This window comes from Euleptes europaea, chromosome 6 (genome assembly GCF_029931775.1).
Source record: "Euleptes europaea isolate rEulEur1 chromosome 6, rEulEur1.hap1, whole genome shotgun sequence".
Lineage (NCBI taxonomy): Eukaryota > Metazoa > Chordata > Lepidosauria > Squamata > Sphaerodactylidae > Euleptes > Euleptes europaea.
Window position 1 is genome coordinate 103081233 of NC_079317.1, and position 18169 is coordinate 103099401.

Below are 18169 nucleotides of genomic sequence, written 5' to 3' on the forward strand. Positions count from 1 at the left end.
AATTCCAGGTAAAGCAGCTAACTAGGAATCTTGCTTAGATTCAAAATGTTCTCATTTGTTATAATTAGCTTACTGATAGACTGAATAGTTCTAGTGTACATATAATCTGCCTTAAGTCCCAGTAAGGCAGACTATAAATGAAAATAAATAAACCTAAGACCAAAGTCTTCCATCAAACCCAAACTTTGCTATACAATACCTTTGCCTCAGTAGATATTCAAAACACACCAGCAAACATTAATATATCATTTGAAAAAACAAAGTGCTACCCTAAATCAGTCAGGGGATTTGGCTGGGAGTAGTTCCACAGCAGAGAGAGACAAAAGGACTCGTTTAATTGCAAGGATTCTAGCCAGTGGCACAACAGGATGCTGTCATCTCTCACCAGCAGGTCATTCACCTACCAGTGATGCTGAGCCTTGTGGCCAAATGGTATTTGGGAAAGGACAACAAACTTCTACACCAAAGGAACAAAACAGCTTTCTGGGGAAGTCTGAAGTGAAAGAGTAGACGTGGGCTGCAAGAACAGTGTAATCAAATCCCTCTTATCACATACAGCATTCTCTTTCAGCATAAGAAGGGGAACAACCCATACAGGTATCAACCTCTGCACACTTCTCCTCTAAGGTCTGTTTCACTGCTGAATCCAGATTTTCTGTTGCTATAAATCTGTGTGGTTTTCTTGGTTGCACAAATTCAACAATAAATAATAGAAATTAAACTGACAGCATATAGGCATGTCTCATTTACAATGCAGTTTATTGGGCTTCTGTTTCTACTCGACTGACCATGGCTATTAAAATGTGTCTGGCCATGGCACCTCTTTAGGGCAAAATGTCTATTGGATAGATAGTGGCAAATCTACTTTTCCCCTAAGCAGTCCACTACTATGTTTTATCAGTTTCATTTCTTTAAAACTCCATGAACAGACAAAGGATAAAATAAAGCAGAAACAATCTACCAATTCCTGGAAATCACTAATATTAATTGTGGAAAGCACAACCCAGGCTTCATAAAAAGGTCATGACAATTTGCAAACCAGAGAATGTGCATCTGGATGTATGTGTACTCTCCCCCCCCCCATCAAGGGATGTGTGTGTACTCTCCCCACCCCCAGAAATATACATGCCTTTGAAGATCAAAATTTCTTAAATCAACTCAAGTGAGTTCATAAGCATGTTTTATAATAATTTGAGAAGGGGCTTTAAAACTTCAAGGATTTTAAAGTACAAAATCATCGGGACTCAGTAGCAAATGTGCTATAAATGATTGATCATTTGTGAATGCGTAGTATATGCAACAAAGATGAAAGCATTTTCCACTGTGCCCTTTCATGAAGAACACAGACATCCCCATTCCACTAAAATGAATGTTACAGGCATGTACAGTATTTAATACAGGCAGCAAATAGCCCAAGACCATTGGAACAAGTGAATATATACTGTCACCTTTGGCCCAAGAAGGTTAATACAGACCAGACTGAACTGAACAGAAAAGATGATACAAAGGTCCAAGAGTGGTCCAAGAACTGTATATAATACATTATCACCATACAGCTTTTGAACAATACATTTTTAAGTATTTTATGGGTTTTTTGTAGATTATATAAAGGACGTGGTTTATCATTGCTGCTTGTCTTGCTTTTAAAATTAAAACAATACTAGTCCAACAACACAATGGACTGAAGGAAACAGGGAAAGAGGAATAAAACCCAAAATCTTCACACTATAGACAGGCTCTTAACATTCTAACTGGACACACCCCAATCCAGTAGTTTTCTCATGCCCAGAAGTGCCACAAGAGGGAAAATCAGAAGTAGCAATTTTATATCCCTGCTCAAAAGTGAATAGCCATTCACAACTGTGTAAGAGAATATCCAAACACTGCTGGGATCAAGAGTTGTACCTATCCGTGCATGAGCAAGGCTGAGCAGCAGATCATCTCTTCAATCTGAAGTTTGCACTAATTTCTCACACCTACTTAGGCAGTCCTGGTTTTATGTAAATGGAACAGTTGTTCTGTGCATGCAATAGTTTGAGGGCTATCAGAGATCATTAGCTCCAGGAGAAATGTTATTAACAAGAAGCTGGTGTACCATGCTGGCTAAGAGCTTGAATGAAGGCTGTTTCCGCACCAACAACTTACAACATGTTATCCTCCTGGTCACTCTTCAATGTTTTGTCTGCGAATTCAACGTTTTTGTCCACACCCCATTGTATTCTTTCTTCTTGACAACATTTCTCCCTGACGGCACTCCCCTGGGGAGCTTCGTGTCATTCGTGACATTGTGGACGCTCCCGTCTTCCCCCCTTTTTTGTTTCTGTGCATGCACTCCAGCGAAGGTACAATGGTGCACTGCAAATGGCTGCCATCTCACAGCCATGCAGACATCCCCCCCCGAAACAATCAGAGAACCACCTTCCTCTCTACTGTTAAATGAGCTTAAAGGAGAATAATCCTTGCTGTGAGATGGTTTGGTGTGGGAACAAGGGTCTGCTCTGCACTCAGTAAATTCTTGGAAGGATGGGCCGCCAGACACACACATGCCTGCCATCCTGCAACATGTTCTGGATTTATGAAGCCAACATGTGTTAATATGTACTTTTGGCACTGGGGCACTGGAACGTAATGTGGTGGGGGGATGGGACAGAAAGGGCAGGCGACCATTTGGCCCATTAGAAAAAGATCCCAGCGATGCCCTCTGCAAATGACTAGGAGGAAAGTGCCACTCAGAACAGCGGTGCTTAACCCTTAGTATCGCGTCTCTGCGTCTAAGCAAGAACCAGAAGCCAGCCTCTCTTTCTGCAGAAGAGGCACCCCATAAAAGATCAAGCTGCACCACTTGTCTCGTCCAATGCTCCTTTGGTAGGCCAAGCACATTTTTTTTTTAAATTACAAAAACATTACAAAGCATGGAAATAGCTGCCGGGGGAAAAGAGGAGGAAAGGAAAGATGGGAAGGAGGAACAGGGGGCAACACAGTGGGTGTGCTCAATGGAGAGGCAGAGAAAAGTATCTTAAACATGGCCGCTCCTCAGGGGAATTTGTCTTAGAAATGCTGAAAAAGGAAACATCATGGTATACGTGTTTGCTGATAACATGGACATTAAATGATTGCAAAATGTTTCCAGTACCAAATGGAAGGAAAATAGTGCGGACACAAGGAAATAAAACATTTAATTAAACGCTGTAGAAACTTGGTGTGGAAACAGCCTATGATCTGTGAGATCCCTTGTTCAAATGTTACCTCTGCTACAAACTAAATTGGTGGCTATAAGCAAGTCACTCATTCTTAACTTCAGCCCGCTATCTGCAACATGGGCAGTGATACCGGCATACCATATAGCAGGGGTGGGGAACCTCCGGCCCGCGGGCTGAATCCGGCCCGCGAGATCATTTTGTCCGGCCCCCGGCCCGCCTGCCGAGGCTGGAAGATCCATGGAGCTAGCTGTCGCTAGCCAGGCCCTCATCTCAGCACTTCGGGCTTCTCTGGGAAGCCAAAGCGCCTGCGCACAAAGCTGAAGGTCCCCCGCCAGCCCTCCCCATGCTCCATGCCCTGGCTTGCGCGCTGCCGTGGGAGGGCCCCCCTCCCAGCCCTCCCCGTGCTCCATGCCTCCGGCTTGTGCGCTGCCGCAGGAGGGCCCTGCCAGCCCTCCCCGTGCTCCATGCCCCGGCTTGCACGCTGCCGCGGGAGGGCCCCCCTCCCAGCCCTCCCCGTGCTCCATGCCTCCGGCCAGCGCGCTGCCGCGGGAGGGCCCCGCCAGCCCTCCCCGTGCTCCATGCCCCGGCTTGTGCGCTGCCACGGGAGGGCCCCCCTCCCAGCCCTCCCCGTGCTCCATGCCCTGGCTTGCGCGCTGCCGCGGGAGGGCCCCCCTCCCAGCCCTCCCCGTGCTCCATGCCTCCGGCTCGCGGGCTGCCACGGGAGGGGCTGCCATGGGAGGGCCCCCCTCCCAACCCTCCCCGTGCTCCATGCCCCCGCCAGCGCGCTGCCGCAGGAGGGCCCCTCCCAGCCCTCCCCATGCTCCATGCCTCCGGCTTGCGCGCTGCCGCGGGAGGGCCCCCCCAGCCCTCCCCGTGCTCCATGCCCCCGGCATGCACACTACCGCGCTGCCACCGGAGGGTCCCCCCCAGCCCTCCCTGTGTATGTGTGTGTGCGAGATCCCCGGGCTGCTGGTGAGTGCATGTGTGTGTGGGGGGAAGAAGCCTCCCATCCTCTCTTTCCTTCCGTCCTTCCCTTCTTCTCTTCCTCCCTTCCCTTCTTACTTTTTTCTTTCTTCCCTTCCTTCCTCCCCTCTTTCTTCCTCCCTTCCCTTCCCTCTTTCTTTTTTCCTCCCTTCCCTCTTTCTCTCTTTCTTTCTTGCAAATCTCCAGGTGGTGGCTGGAGATCTTGCAACCCTAGCCTCTTTCTCCCCCTCCCCCACACTGGGAGATCTATGCCTGGTATGGCCCCCGAACACTGTTATAAATGTGAAAATGGCCCTTGGCAGAACAAAGGTTTCCCCACCCCTGCCATATAGGGATGCTACAGGAATTATAATAAGGTTGCATGCTAAGTACTTTGAACATGAAAGTGCTATACAAATGCAAAGCATTAATTGACGTGGATGCCAGCGGATTGGCAGTCAGTCCAGGATAACACCATCAGAAAAGTCCTCTGCTACTTAGAAAAGTGTAGTTTATTTTACAGTGCAAAGATATATTACAGATACTTGTCACACTCTCTCCGCTCATAGCATTCCACACAGAGCTTCAGTTTCACTCCATTATATACACCTGGTGGTCGCAGCCACCAATCACAGTAGATGCTTAGTCATCCTGACATTGCTCCTGTATTGCATCAGCCACCTGGTCATAACTGGATTAGGCCAGCTCCCTCTAGCTCTCCAGGGACTTTCCAGGCTGATTTCATCATTACCAGAACTATCCGATCTATCATGCACCTGTCAAACTAATCAGACAGCCTTGTAATATTGACACTCCTTCTCAAGGATATTAGATTAGTTTGGTTAGTTTCACAAACCTGTTACAATCCACAATTTTTGTAAACAGATCTGCCACATTACTAGCACTGGCACACTTTACAATATATACCATGTTTTTGTTCACAGCTTCAACCACATTGACATATCTTATTCTTATATGTTTACTCCTGCCTTTAAAGTTCTGCTCGTTCGCAAGTTGTAGCGCTGATTGACTGTCAGTATATATTTTCACTGGTAACTGTACATACACATTGAGTTCCTTCATTAGATAGACAAACCATTCTACCTGGTTTATGCATTCACTCACAGCACTATACTCTGCTTCGCACGAACTCATGGCCACAAATGACTGTTTCACAGATTTCCAATGTATGGGCGCTTCACCAAGATATACCACATAACCGGTGGTTGATTTGGCGCTCCCCTGATCTGCCCACGAAGCGTCCGCATAGGCAGTCAGTTCCCCATTACATGCATTCAGGCATAGCTGCTTATTCACAGATCCCTTCAGGTATCTGAGTACTCGCTTAGCTGCCTTCCAGTCACTTTGCTTTGGTGACATATTTTTCCTGCTCAGGCAATGCACCGCCTGATATATGTCTGGGCGAGTCCAACAAGCAAGATATAACAAACTTCCTATCAGAGACTGATAGAGATTTGTCACACTCTTCTTGTTCCTGTGACTCATCACACAAATAACCTGTGACCATTGGGGTATCAGCTGCATTAGCATCAATCATGCTAAACCTCTCCAGCAACTGCTTTATTTTCTCTGTTTGAGACAAGTAAAACACACCTTTATTGTCTCTGTTTATTTGTACCCCTAGATAATTTCTTATCACTCCCAAACATTTCAGTTTAAAACGTTCTCCAAGCTGTTTCTGAAATTGTTCTTGGTCACTCTCATTATTTGTTATTACACACAAATCATCCACGTAAATTAACACGTATGTCTCCTTCTGACCTGTGCACCTTGAAAACAAACAAGGATCAGCAACACTTTGTTTGAAGCCTAATTTCTGTACAGCATCAATTAAGCACTTGTGCCACTCTCTGGCCGATTGATGTAAGCCATACAAAGCCTTGTTCAACTTTAATACCTTGGCTTCTTCCTTCAATTCAAAACCTGGGATTTGAGTCATATAGATTTCCTCTACCAAAGGCACGTTTAGGTAAGCTGTCTGAATATCATAGTGAAATACCTTCAGACCTTTTAACCCTGCCACTGCCAGGGCTGACTTAATTGTTTCACAACAAACTGTGGGAGAAAAAGTCTTGTCAAAGTTTACATATTTGCGTTGAGCAAACCCTTTACAAACCAGTCTGGCTTTTCTCTGTTCAGTGCCATTAGCCAACTGTTTCAGTTTGTAAACCCATCTGCAACCTATCACAGGTTGTCCCTTTGGTAAATTCATTGGTGTAATTACATTATGCTCCTTCAAAGCATTCATTTCCACACCCATGGCTTGCAGCCATAAATCCCTCTCTCTGTCACCAAGAGAAAGTACCTGCTTGTAACTTTCAGGTTCAATTACAGACACGTGGTTAATTAAGTCACAATCTTCAAAGCCATACCTTGGTGGAGGTACTCCTTTATTACTCCTGTTTGAACGTCTGACTACCGTGTCACTAGACTCCCCTCCTTCTGGAGTCTCACTCTTTACTGTTTCCCTGTTTGAAACATCTCCAGGAAAAACACTTTCATCTGCCTCTGGCTGTTCATTAGCCGGCAATAAAACCTCTTCAGGAACCTTATCTGTGCCGTGTAACCTTGGCCAATTAAAAGATTCTCCGAAGTTCGCAGACCTGCTAAATGACACCTGATTCTGATCATTAGCAAAGCAATAAGATTTTGCTGCATTCTGATATCCCAGAAAAATCAGCGGTTTGGATTTCTTGCCACCTGCTCTGCGGTTTTTTAAAGGTATATTCCCCCAAGTCTTTGTACCAAACACTCTTAAATGCTTTAAAGAGGGATTTCTCTTGTACAATGCCTTGTAGGGAATATTGTTAATGCTGGAGGTCCAAAGTCTATTGATCAAATAACAAGCCACCTTGATGCCTTCCCCCCAAAACCTGGGTTTTAGATTAGCATCTTCTATCAAAGCTTGCAACATTGACTTTAGATAACCAATCCTCCTCTCAGCCATTCCATTCTCCTGAGAAACGCAGGGATTAGCCAATCTGTGCTCAATTCCCTTACTCTCTAACCACTGGGTAAATGCACTAGAGACAAACTCACCGCCCCTATCAGTTTGCAAAGATGCTACCTTGAGGTCTAGCTGCCTTTCCACCCTATTAATCCAATACTTGATGGTTTGGCATGCCTCACTTTTCTGCTTCAGCAGATACACCCAGCCAAAACAAGAAAAATCATCAATACATAAAGCATATCGATTCTTAGACACACTCTCAGGAAATGGACCACAGAGATCTAAATGTGCAATTTGCAACGGTCTGGTTGCCACCCTTTGGCTTACTTTAGCCACTGGGCTACATCTGCTTTTAACAGATTTGCAGACTGTGCAATCCAGGAAAGAACTGCACTCATTTAACTTTATAGCATCCTTCCCTAACTCACTCAGGGTCTTCTTCAGGATGGAATAGGAGGCGTGGCCAAAACGCTTATGTAGAAGGTGTATGCACTCATTATGGGGATTTTCATTTAAAGATTCCATTACCATCTGCTAGACTTACATGTGCCCTAGCAGATTGCTTTTGGTTGACCAACATAGAAGCCTGTTTAACAAAACATTTACTTGCCCCACTGTCCAAGAGCCAAACGTCCTCTTTGCTTCCAGCTTCTGCCAGCACAACAGCAGTGTGAGTTTCATTCACTGACTGTCTTTTGCTGCTTTTTCCTGGTGAACTGTGGACAGTTTCTTTTCAGGTGTTGCGTGGACCCACAGGCATAACACTTCCTGATAAACATCACGCATTCCTCCTCTTGCTTGCAGCTCTTACTCCCACAGCCGGTTCCAAGTGCTTTCTTCTCTGCCGTCTGCGCAGGGTAGAACGCCGCCCCTCCTCTTGGGTTGACTCCCCACTGGGCTGATGGCATCGGCGTTGGCTGTACATGACCTCTCTGCCTGGGTAGATTTACACCGAGCTGCACGGCACTTGACTCCCGCGATGACTTTAACGCTTCTCTAGGATGAATCATGAACTCCTGGGCTGAAGTCATCTGCTTACGTCCTTCCTCTCATTGTTCCTCGTCCTCCAGAATCCGTCCCGTCATGTACTCATAGGTCAGTTGCCCTGCTGCCAAACTCTCCAGCGAGGTAACTAAAACATCAAAGCTCGCATCCAGAGAACTCAACAGCAAATACACCGGGTCTTCAGCAGCAACATTCTTTCCTCTCAACTCCAGCTGCCTGAATAACTCAGCCAAAGTCTTGAGGTGGGCTGAGGCCGGCGTGTGCGGTGATTTATTGCACCTATAAAGCCGCCTCATTAGTGCTAACACAGTGCCTGCCGAGTCTCGCAGATAAATAGTTCTTAAAGAATTCCATGCCGTCATTGCATGCTCTTTGCCAGCCACGTATACAAGCTGGTCATCTCCCACCGACAAGGTGATGTTGGCAAGGGCTTTAATGTCCTTAGCAATCTCGGCTGCTGTGGTAGGCTGCCTCTCCATAGCGTCCCACAAATCCTCCCTCTTCAGATACTGCTCCAGCCTCACGGACCAAACATGGTAATTCTTAGAGGTGAGCTTATCCACAGGGATAATTGATTGAGCCATAACTCACACAGCCTCCTCTTTTCCTCAGTAGCTTCTGGAATTCCTGGACACTGCTAGGCTACCACCACACTTAAACTGCGCAGTGTAGCTAAACCGGAACTGGGCCCATAGCCCTGACACGGATGCCAGCGGATTGGCAGTCAGTCCAGGATAACACCATCAGAAAAGTCCTCTGCTACTTAGAAAAGTGTAGTTTATTTTACAGTGCAAAGATATATTACAGATACTTGTCACACTCTCTCCGCTCAGAATTCCACACAGAGCTTCAGTTTCACTCCATTATATACACCTGGTGGTCGCAGCCACCAATCACAGTAAATGCTTAGTCATCCTGACATTGCTCCTGTATTGCATCAGCCACCTGGTCATAACTGGATTAGGCCAGCTCCCTCTAGCTCTCCAGGGACTTTCCAGGCTGATTGCATCATTACCAGATCTATCCGATCTATCATGCACCTGTCAAACTAATCTGACAGCCTTGTAATATTGACATTAATTTCACACTGGTATCAATGGGACATATTCCACTAAAATAGCTCATCTGAGGTGTTCCTTAGATACCCGATCTTAATTTTCAATAAAGAAAAAGAATCTTCAAAAAGAAGAAGAAGGTGCCATCGAGCCAAACTGATTCATGATGACCCCTTCTACGGGTTATTCCAGGCATGAGAGAAGCAGAGGTGGTTTACCATTGCCTTCCTTTGAATAGCAACCCCAGTCCTCATGGGTTGTCTCCCATCCAAGTATCAAACAACAACCCCCACCTCCCACCTCAAGTATCTTGGCCTACAGATACTTAACCTCCCAATTTTACACTGTTATTTCCATGTTGGATTGTTACTTCTTGAAACAACATATTCTGGTATTTGGGAATCAAGCTCAGTAGAAAAACTGTCACTTCACCTAAGGTATACATCTAAACAATATTTTTTTATAAATATCTGAGAGAAGAAAAGATAGCATTGCCTCTTGCTTTTCTTGCAACTGGGTTGAAAGTTAAAGAATACCACCAAGCCAGGTTTCCCCCTCTAGTTTACTGGCAACCATATTTCTAATTTTGTTAGAAATGCCTTTTAAAAAGAAATGTATCATAACATATACTATACACTCTTAATATGGCTTTCATTAAAATCACTCATTCGAAATATCACACATTCTAGGTTCAAACCTTGCTTCAAAGCAGAACTTCCACATGGCTTGTAGTTTGGTTACAACAACTTTTTTTTAATGCTACAATGCTGTTGCGGGGATACAATTTAAAATGGAAGCCTGAGGCTATTTCACCCTTACCTGTCACCCCCTTTTCCTGCTCCTGAAAAAAGCCACTCAGCTGACTGTGGTTTTCATTAGGAAAACAGGGAGAGCAGAAACGGGCAAAACAACCATCTCACATACCAGTCTTTTCCTAGTATAAAAGAAAGCCTCAGAAAGGGTCACAGAATCACAATAATATATAGCTCCAGCTTTCACTCTAGGCAACCTGAGCAAAATTTAACAAATTGCTCATTGTCTTTGCTCCTTAATTTTCACTTTATAAAATTCAAATAAATCACACTCTCAGGTAATAAACTCTTTAAAGAACAAGTAGTGTTATTATAAGTTAAGTAGCAGCAAGAAAGGTACAAAATGAACTCAAAAAAGTGTTGCCAAAGTATATTAATCAAGAACAAATATTCGCAGACACGGCAGTGTAGTACCTAGTTCAAAGGGACAAAGCATAATAATGACAGGTCCTAGTTTAAAGGATCTTAAGCAGAAACAGCCCACCACAATCTAAGTTTGGTCCACTGTGCCAACAGCAAGGCTAAGTGACTATGGTCAGAGTTCATTCACACAAACAGCTCTTGGGTTTTTCTTTCAATCTGCACAGACTTGCCTGCTCTGATTGACTGCAGTCATGGTGAATATCAGATCACCTGAAACTCTTTTCTACCTCTCGCTGCAAGCAAGCAGATTTTGCTACCCAAACACATAAGCAGAGTCTGTCATCAGCGCATATGTGATGAGGTTTTCTGCAGTTTATGCATGTATAGCAGCAACATCCACCTTGCACACATTCTATGTTGAAGGGTCAACATTTCCTCTCAAGCACAAAAACCACTGCTTCGAGGCAAATACTAGGCTTGGTGCTGCAGTGGCTGGGATTTCTGAAGGGCTAAACGTTGCTGGGGTTAGAGAGTGCCTCCATGTTTTGGGAGCCTAAGGACTCCAGAAGCATTCCTTGGTAGGCACTCCAATGGCCCACCTTTTCTCCTCAAAGTAGTCAACATTTGGTAGGTGTGTCAGTGCTTTCTAAACAACCGAGTCAGAAACCATGCAACAAAAGGCCCCTATCCTCATACAAAACATCTAGTTTCTTCACACTGCAGTCAGGCAAGGTGCATGTCCATACAAGAGCTTTCTATTACTCTGATTTAGTGTAAACCACAAATAATACCTGAGAAAATAATGCCTGGCGTAGCTCGGGGGATTGTACATGGCTGCCACTCCTTCCTTCCTACATACTGTGCCATGCCATGCACAGCTCATGATTCCCTGCCCTCTGGACTATAGAGGGAAGAGCACACCTATGGAGGGGGGAGAAGGTGTGGTGAATGAGACCCCACGAAAAACCACTGAGTATATATCTTTGTAAGGAAAATCCTGAGATGGCTTCAAAACACAGGAAGATTTCATACATGGTATGAAAAGAGCTTTGCATGACCTGCAATAGAAACAGAAAACGCACAGTGGCTAAGATGTATATTCTGTTTTAAAATCCTCCCACTTCCTATCCTGTATCAACATTTACACAAATAACGAGAGCCGGGAGGGACTTGGGTGTCATGTTGAAAAAGATCTATAATCTGGGGATTTCACTGGGGAGTCTGAAGAGTTCCGGTTTTGCTCTTTGGTCCCAGTAGTCAACAAGCAAAGTGAAAAACACTCTCTTCCCACAAGTTATACCCACTCCAGCAGAATGAGAGCTGGCAAAGGGCCCGGGTCCCACATTTAAATGGAAGTAGTTAAAATACTGGTTCCCAACCAGGGGTCCGTGGACCCCCAGGGGTCCGCGAGAACTAAATTAAGGCCCGCGAAACAAAGTTATAAACCCATACTAAATTAATATTTTCAATTAAAAGGTCTCTATTATAAAAATATATACTCAAATATTATTCTAAGCTTAATGTTTAACTAACAGTTATGATAAAAATATATATTCAAATATTATTCTAAGCTTAACGGTTAACTAACAGTTATGATTAAAGTTTATTTTCAAATCCTCTGAATTTTTATTTTGAACCTTGGGGTCCCTGCCCCGAACCAAAAAGTCCTAGCGGTCCCTGGTCAAAAAAAGGTTGGGAACCACTGAGTTAAAAGAACTGGCCGAAGGGCTCTTCAGAGACTCTTGCCTCTGGTACGGCAAACGGGGGTTCGTGGGGGGAGAGAGAGACCTGCAGATAGTTATTTCAAGAAAACAGTTTATTTTGGCAGCTGCGACCCAGAGGCCCTAATGGGCAGAAATCTCTGAGCCCCGATCATCCTGAGGAAGGGATATTTATCCAAATTCAAAATATGACAACCCATCAACATTCAGGGTAGGCTGATAGCACTCCAGACATAGAGGCGGCGCAGCACAGTTCAGTTCTATCCACTTTCTCCTATCAATGTTTATAGTTCACTCTGACTCTCCATGACTCTTAACCCGCTTCCTTAGCACGCAGACATACAGGGATATTCTGCCCAGCAACAAGCCATTCCCTGGCTGCCCTAATACAGTTGACAGAAAGGAAAAGAGATTATTACAAATTGCTCAATCAGTGGATCTTCCATAGCCAGGGGAAGTCTACCTGCTGTCACACCTCTTCTACAGGGAGCAGACGACCAGGAAAGGCAGGTTGGGGGGGAAAGGGAAGACCCCCCCCCCTTTGGTCAGTGTGAATGAACTGACCCGTGTGTGAGGGGAAAGACAAGTTAAACACTCACATGATATCCCGCCCTCTATCTTCCTGTTTTTCCCAGCAGGGCTTTTTACACTCTCCCCCCCCCTCAAACTGAGGCAGACCACCCCCCCCCCCACACCCCAATAAAGGATACTAATGTGGAAGGGATTCTGGGGTCGGGCGGGCCTGGCCTGTCCTCTGAGGGGCGCCACCCCCTTTGTGCCCAAGGGCCAGCCCCTGGCCGTCTTTACCCTTCCAGCAGCTCTTTTGCTCCTCCTCGTCTCTCGCCTCCCCCAGTGGCAGAGGTTAAAACTCTGGGGGTCTCCCCCTTTCCCCCCACCCCGGCATAAAAGCGGCAGCCGCCCACAGCAGCGCCTCTCCTCCCCCTCCTCCTCCCCTTCCGTCCATCTTGAATACTTGGGATTCTTGAATGGAGCGTGCGGGATCCGCTCCGCCCGGCTCCCATTGGTCGCCCGCTAACGGTCGGAGAGGGGCTTCGCCTTCCCATTGGACGGGGCGTATCTCTCTCCCCCCCCCTTCTCCGGCAAACCGCTCTTCGCGCGGGTGGCTCGAGCTGCTGCAGGGTCGCTGCTGCCGCCGCCTGAAGTTGCTGGGAAAGTTCGTTAACACAGAAACACCCGGGGCCATTTATTCATATGGAAGGTTTTTCATTGGATTTGTCACTCTCTAGATCACTGGTTCCCAACCGGGGGTCCATGGACCCCCAGGGGTCCGCGAAACAAAGTTATAAACCCATAATAAATTAATATTTTCAATTAAAAGTTCTCTATTATTATCTATATCTATATCTATCTATATATCTATATCTATATCTATCTATATATCTATATCTATATCTATCTATCTATATCTATCTATCTATCTATCTATCTATCTATCTATCTATCTATCTCTATCTATATCTATCTATCTATCTATCTATCTCTATCTCTCTATCTCTCTATCTCTCTATCTATCTCTCTATCTATCTCTCTATCTATCTCTCTATCTATCTCTCTATCTCTCTATCTATCTCTCTAATCTCTCTCTCTATCTCTCTAATCTCTCTCTCTATCTCTCTCTCTATCTCTCTATCTCTCTATCTATCTATCTATCTATCTATCTATCTATCTATCTATCTATCTATCTATTCATTCATTCATTCAAATATTATTCTAAGTTTAATGTTTAACTAACAGTTACGATTAAAGTTTATTTTCAAGTTCTCGGAATTTTTATTTTTATTTTGGCTCACGAAAGCTCATACCCTACCAGAAAATATTTTTGTTAGTCTTTTAAGGTGCTACTGGACTCTTGCCCTTTTTGAGTTATGATTAAAGTTTTATTTTCAAATTCTCGGGATGTTTATTTTGCACCTTGGGGTCCCTGCACCGAACAAAAAAGTCCTGGTCAAAAAAAGGTTGGGAACCACTGCTCTAGATGCACATTTCCCCCATCTGAATTCTCAAAACTCTGCGTGGCGGCTTATTGTTGAGTTTTGAGAATATGGATGGGGGGGAAAGTGCATCCAAAGAGTGGCAAATCCAATGCAAAACCTTCCATGAATAAATGGCCACAGAAATCGTTGGGCCACTTATGCACGGGAGGTTTTGCCTTGGATTTGCCGCTCTCTAGATACTCGCCATAAGTCGGCTGCGACTTGACGGCACTTTACACACACGCACAGATACACATTTCCCCCATAGGAATTCTCAAAACTCAAAAATAAGCCCCCCTGCAGAGTTTTCAGAATTCAGATGGGGGAAAATGTGCATCTAGAGCAGTGGTTCCCAACCTTTTTTTGACCAGGGACCACTAGGACTTTTTTGTTCGGTGCAGGGACCCCAAGGTTCAAAATAAACATTCCAAGAATTTGAAAATAAAACTTTAATCATAACTCAAAAAGGGCAAGAGTCCAGTAGCACCTTAAAGACTAACAAAAATATTTTCTGGTAGGGTATGAGCTTGTGGCTCACGAAAGCTCATACCCTACCAGAAAATATTTTTGTTAGTCTTTAAGGTGCTACTGGACTCTTGCCCTTTTTGACTACTGCAAACAGACTAACACGGCGACCCACTGTGATTTAATCATAACTGTTAGTTAAACATTAAACTTAGAATAATTTTTGAATATCTATTTTTATAATAGAGAACTTTTAATTGAAAATATTAATTTATTATGGGTTTATAACTTTGTTTCGCGGACCTTAATTTAGTTCTCGCGGACCCCTGGGGGTCCGTGGACCCCTGGTTGGGAACCAGTGATCTAGAGAGCTGCGGATCTAAGGCAAAACCTCCCATGCATAAGTGGCCATTCCTGTGCCAGTGTCCGTGGCGATCGTCAATGTCACATGAGCCCTGCTGCCACCCCCCAACCCCCCCGCACTGGCGTTCTTTGATTTGAAACTTGCCTTCTCCCGTAGTCCTGAACTTTGGACACAGAGAAAAAGCTATTGGGCACCGCAGGCTGGTCCTGTCTGGTTTATACCTGGTGGGGATGGAGAAAACAGAGGGCTCGCCACCGCTTCTTGGCTTCCAAGAAACCCAACCCTTTTTGACTATATATTACTCTTCCTACACACTTGACACTGAGAGACACTGTCCTTCAGTGTTACTCCTCTGAAGATGCCGGCCACAGCTGCTGGCAAAACGTCAGGAAAGAAAATACCAAGACCACGGTCACACAGCCCGGATAACCTACAAGAACCAATAAATAGATTAATTCTTCTGAAGATGCCGGCCACAGCTGCTGGCGAAACGTCAGGAAAGAAAATACCAACACCACGGTCACACAGCCCGGATCACCTACGAGAACCTTCTGAAGCTCTTCACAATGCTCTTTGGTTTTCACTATCCTGAATAGTTAGGGTTGCCAGGTCCCTCTTTGCCACCAATGGGAGGTTTTGGGGGAGGAGCCTGAGGAGGGCAGGGTTTGGGGAGGGACTTCAATGCCATAGAGTCCAACTGCCAAAGTGGAGATCTCCAGCTAGTACCTGGAGGTTGGTAACCCTATTAATAGTTTGATTTCCTCAGCAAACCTGGGCGCTACGCTGCTCACCCCCAATTCCAGATCATTTAGGAACAAATTAAATAGCACTGGCCCAACACCAATCCTTGGGCCAGTGCCTACTCACTTTCCCTCCATTGTGAGAACTTTCAATTTATTCCTACTCTCTGCTTCGTACTGTTTAACCAATTTTTAATCTACATGATTACCTGTCCTCTTATCCCAAGACTGCTGAATTACTCAGGAACCTTTGGTGAAGTACCTTGTCAAAAGCCTTTTGGAAGTCCAAGTATATGTCTACTGATTGATCCATATCAGTATCCTTGTTAACCTGTCCAAAGAACTCCAAAAGGTGTAGCAGGACTTCACTTTGTAGAAGCCATACTGATTCTCCCTCAGCAGCTTTGCTCCTTTATGTGCTGAATAATTCTATCTTTAATAAGAGTTTCCACTAATTTACCTGGAACCAATAGTTGGGCTATAGGGCCTGTAATTCCCTACATCCACTCTGGACCCCTTTTAAAAAAATAGTGAGAGGTTTGCCACCTCTGGCATGGAGGCAGGTGGTGGGTTTCCCCACATTTTCCCTCCCCCAATGCTCGTGGCAGCCATTTCCAATCCAGGCCAACCCTGGGGAGAAGACTTTTTCATGGATTTTTAAAAAACTGGTAATTGGCACAGTGATATACCATTATATTGATATGTCAACATCCACTAAAAAAAAACAAAAACCCTCAAAAGAGCCCCCCAGTGATAAGAGGGACTGGGGAGAGACTGGGAACAGGAAAATGACTGCTGTGTGAGTGGGGCTAGGAAAATCTCTACTTACCACATAGCAGACACCCAGGCTTTGCTGAGATCTTTCCCAAAACTTTTAAGGAAAGTAGGTTTGGAGGAAATTGGATAAAAGCTGGGGAAAACCCAGGATGTACACACATAGACAGTGATGCTGTGGGGAGCAGGAAAAAACCCCACTTCCTAGTAGCATCAGACCCAGGGGGGATAACTCAAGCTGTGTGGAGAGGGTCACATTATCTAGTTACCTTGATTTATTTTTTTTACATTGGTATGCCATATAACATTACAAGCGTTTCAGAAACTAAATTACAGCTCACCTCCCTCCTAATTATAGCCTAAAGCCCTAAATTAATTTTGTTGACTTTCCATCTTTGGGCAAGTCTTGTTCCTTAAGGGCTAGTTACGTCCTTAATTCTTATTACACAAAAATGTGCCAGTCATGAAATTCAGGATATTTGTAATTTGTTTTCTTCGGGCCCTTCCTAAGTGCAGGCAACGTGCGGCAAAACAGGGCCTCGTACTAGGCTTGCCAACCTGCAGGTGAGGCCTGGAGATCTCCCAGAATTACAACTGATTTTCTGACCACAGGAATCAGTCCCCTGGAGAGTGGGTTCTATAGCTTTATACTGTGCTTTTCTGTCGAAAAGACCCTGTCATAAAGGCTATCAATAAAATCATACAAAAAATCAAGAGCGGGGGAGAATAGTTTCACCAAATTCACCTTCCTTGCTGAACCCGCCTCCCACCCCCAGTGAAGATCTGCTATCTTAGACTTGATTCTCACCAACAGGGAAGAACTGGTCGATGAGGTTAAAGCAGTAGGCACCCTGGGTAGTAGTGACCACGTACTCTTGGCATTTACAATCTTGGGGAGAGGAAAACCTATACGTAGTCAGACATGTAGGTTGGACTTCAAAAGAGCAAATTTTAACAAACTTAAACTTATGCTAGGTAGAATCCCATGGTCAGAAATACTTAAGGAGAAGGGAGTTCAAGAAGGGTGGGCGTTTCTTAAAAATGAAATACTGAAGGCGCAATCCCAAACCATTCCTATGAGAAGGAAAAATGGGATGAGCCTAAAGAGGCCAGGGTGGCTCCATAAACAGCTTTTTAAAGAGTTGAGAAGTAAAAAAGACTCATTTAGGAAGTGGAAGGAGGGCCTTATAACCAAAGAGGAATATAAGCAAATAACCAGTGCTTGTAGGGAGAGTGTTAGGAAAGCTAAAGCTCAGTATGAACTTAGGCTAGCGAGAGATGCTAAACGCAACAAAAAGGGGTTCTTTTCCTATGTACAGAGTAAGAACAAGGACAAGATAAGCCCATTGCGTGGACCGGAAAGTGAAATTTAACAGGAGATGAAGAGAGGGCAGAACTCCTCAATTCCTACTTTTCCTCAGTCTTTTCTCGTGAGGGGTGTTCAACATGGCATAAACAGAACATGTGATGAGGGAAGGGATTTGCAGCCTAGAATTGGCATTGGGGTAGTGCACAAGCACCTGGTTTCTTTAAATGAAACAAAATCCTCTGGGCCAGATGAATTGCACCCAAGGGTACTCAAAGAACTTGCAGATGTAATTTCGGAACCTCTGTCCAATTATTTTTGAAAAGTCTTGGCAAACAGGTGAGGTGCCGGAAAATTGGAGGCGGGCAAATGTTGTCCCCATCTTCAAGAAGGGGAAAAAGGAGGATCCAGGTAACTACCGACCCATCAGCTTGAC

The 18169-nt window shown here is 44.9% G+C and overlaps 1 protein-coding gene across 1 annotated transcript in view; it reads right to left on the bottom strand.

The window, feature by feature from the left end:
* Positions 1–18169, bottom strand: part of SELENOH (selenoprotein H) — a 416044-nt gene that overhangs the window by 176525 nt on the left and 221350 nt on the right. The window lies entirely within an intron of this gene.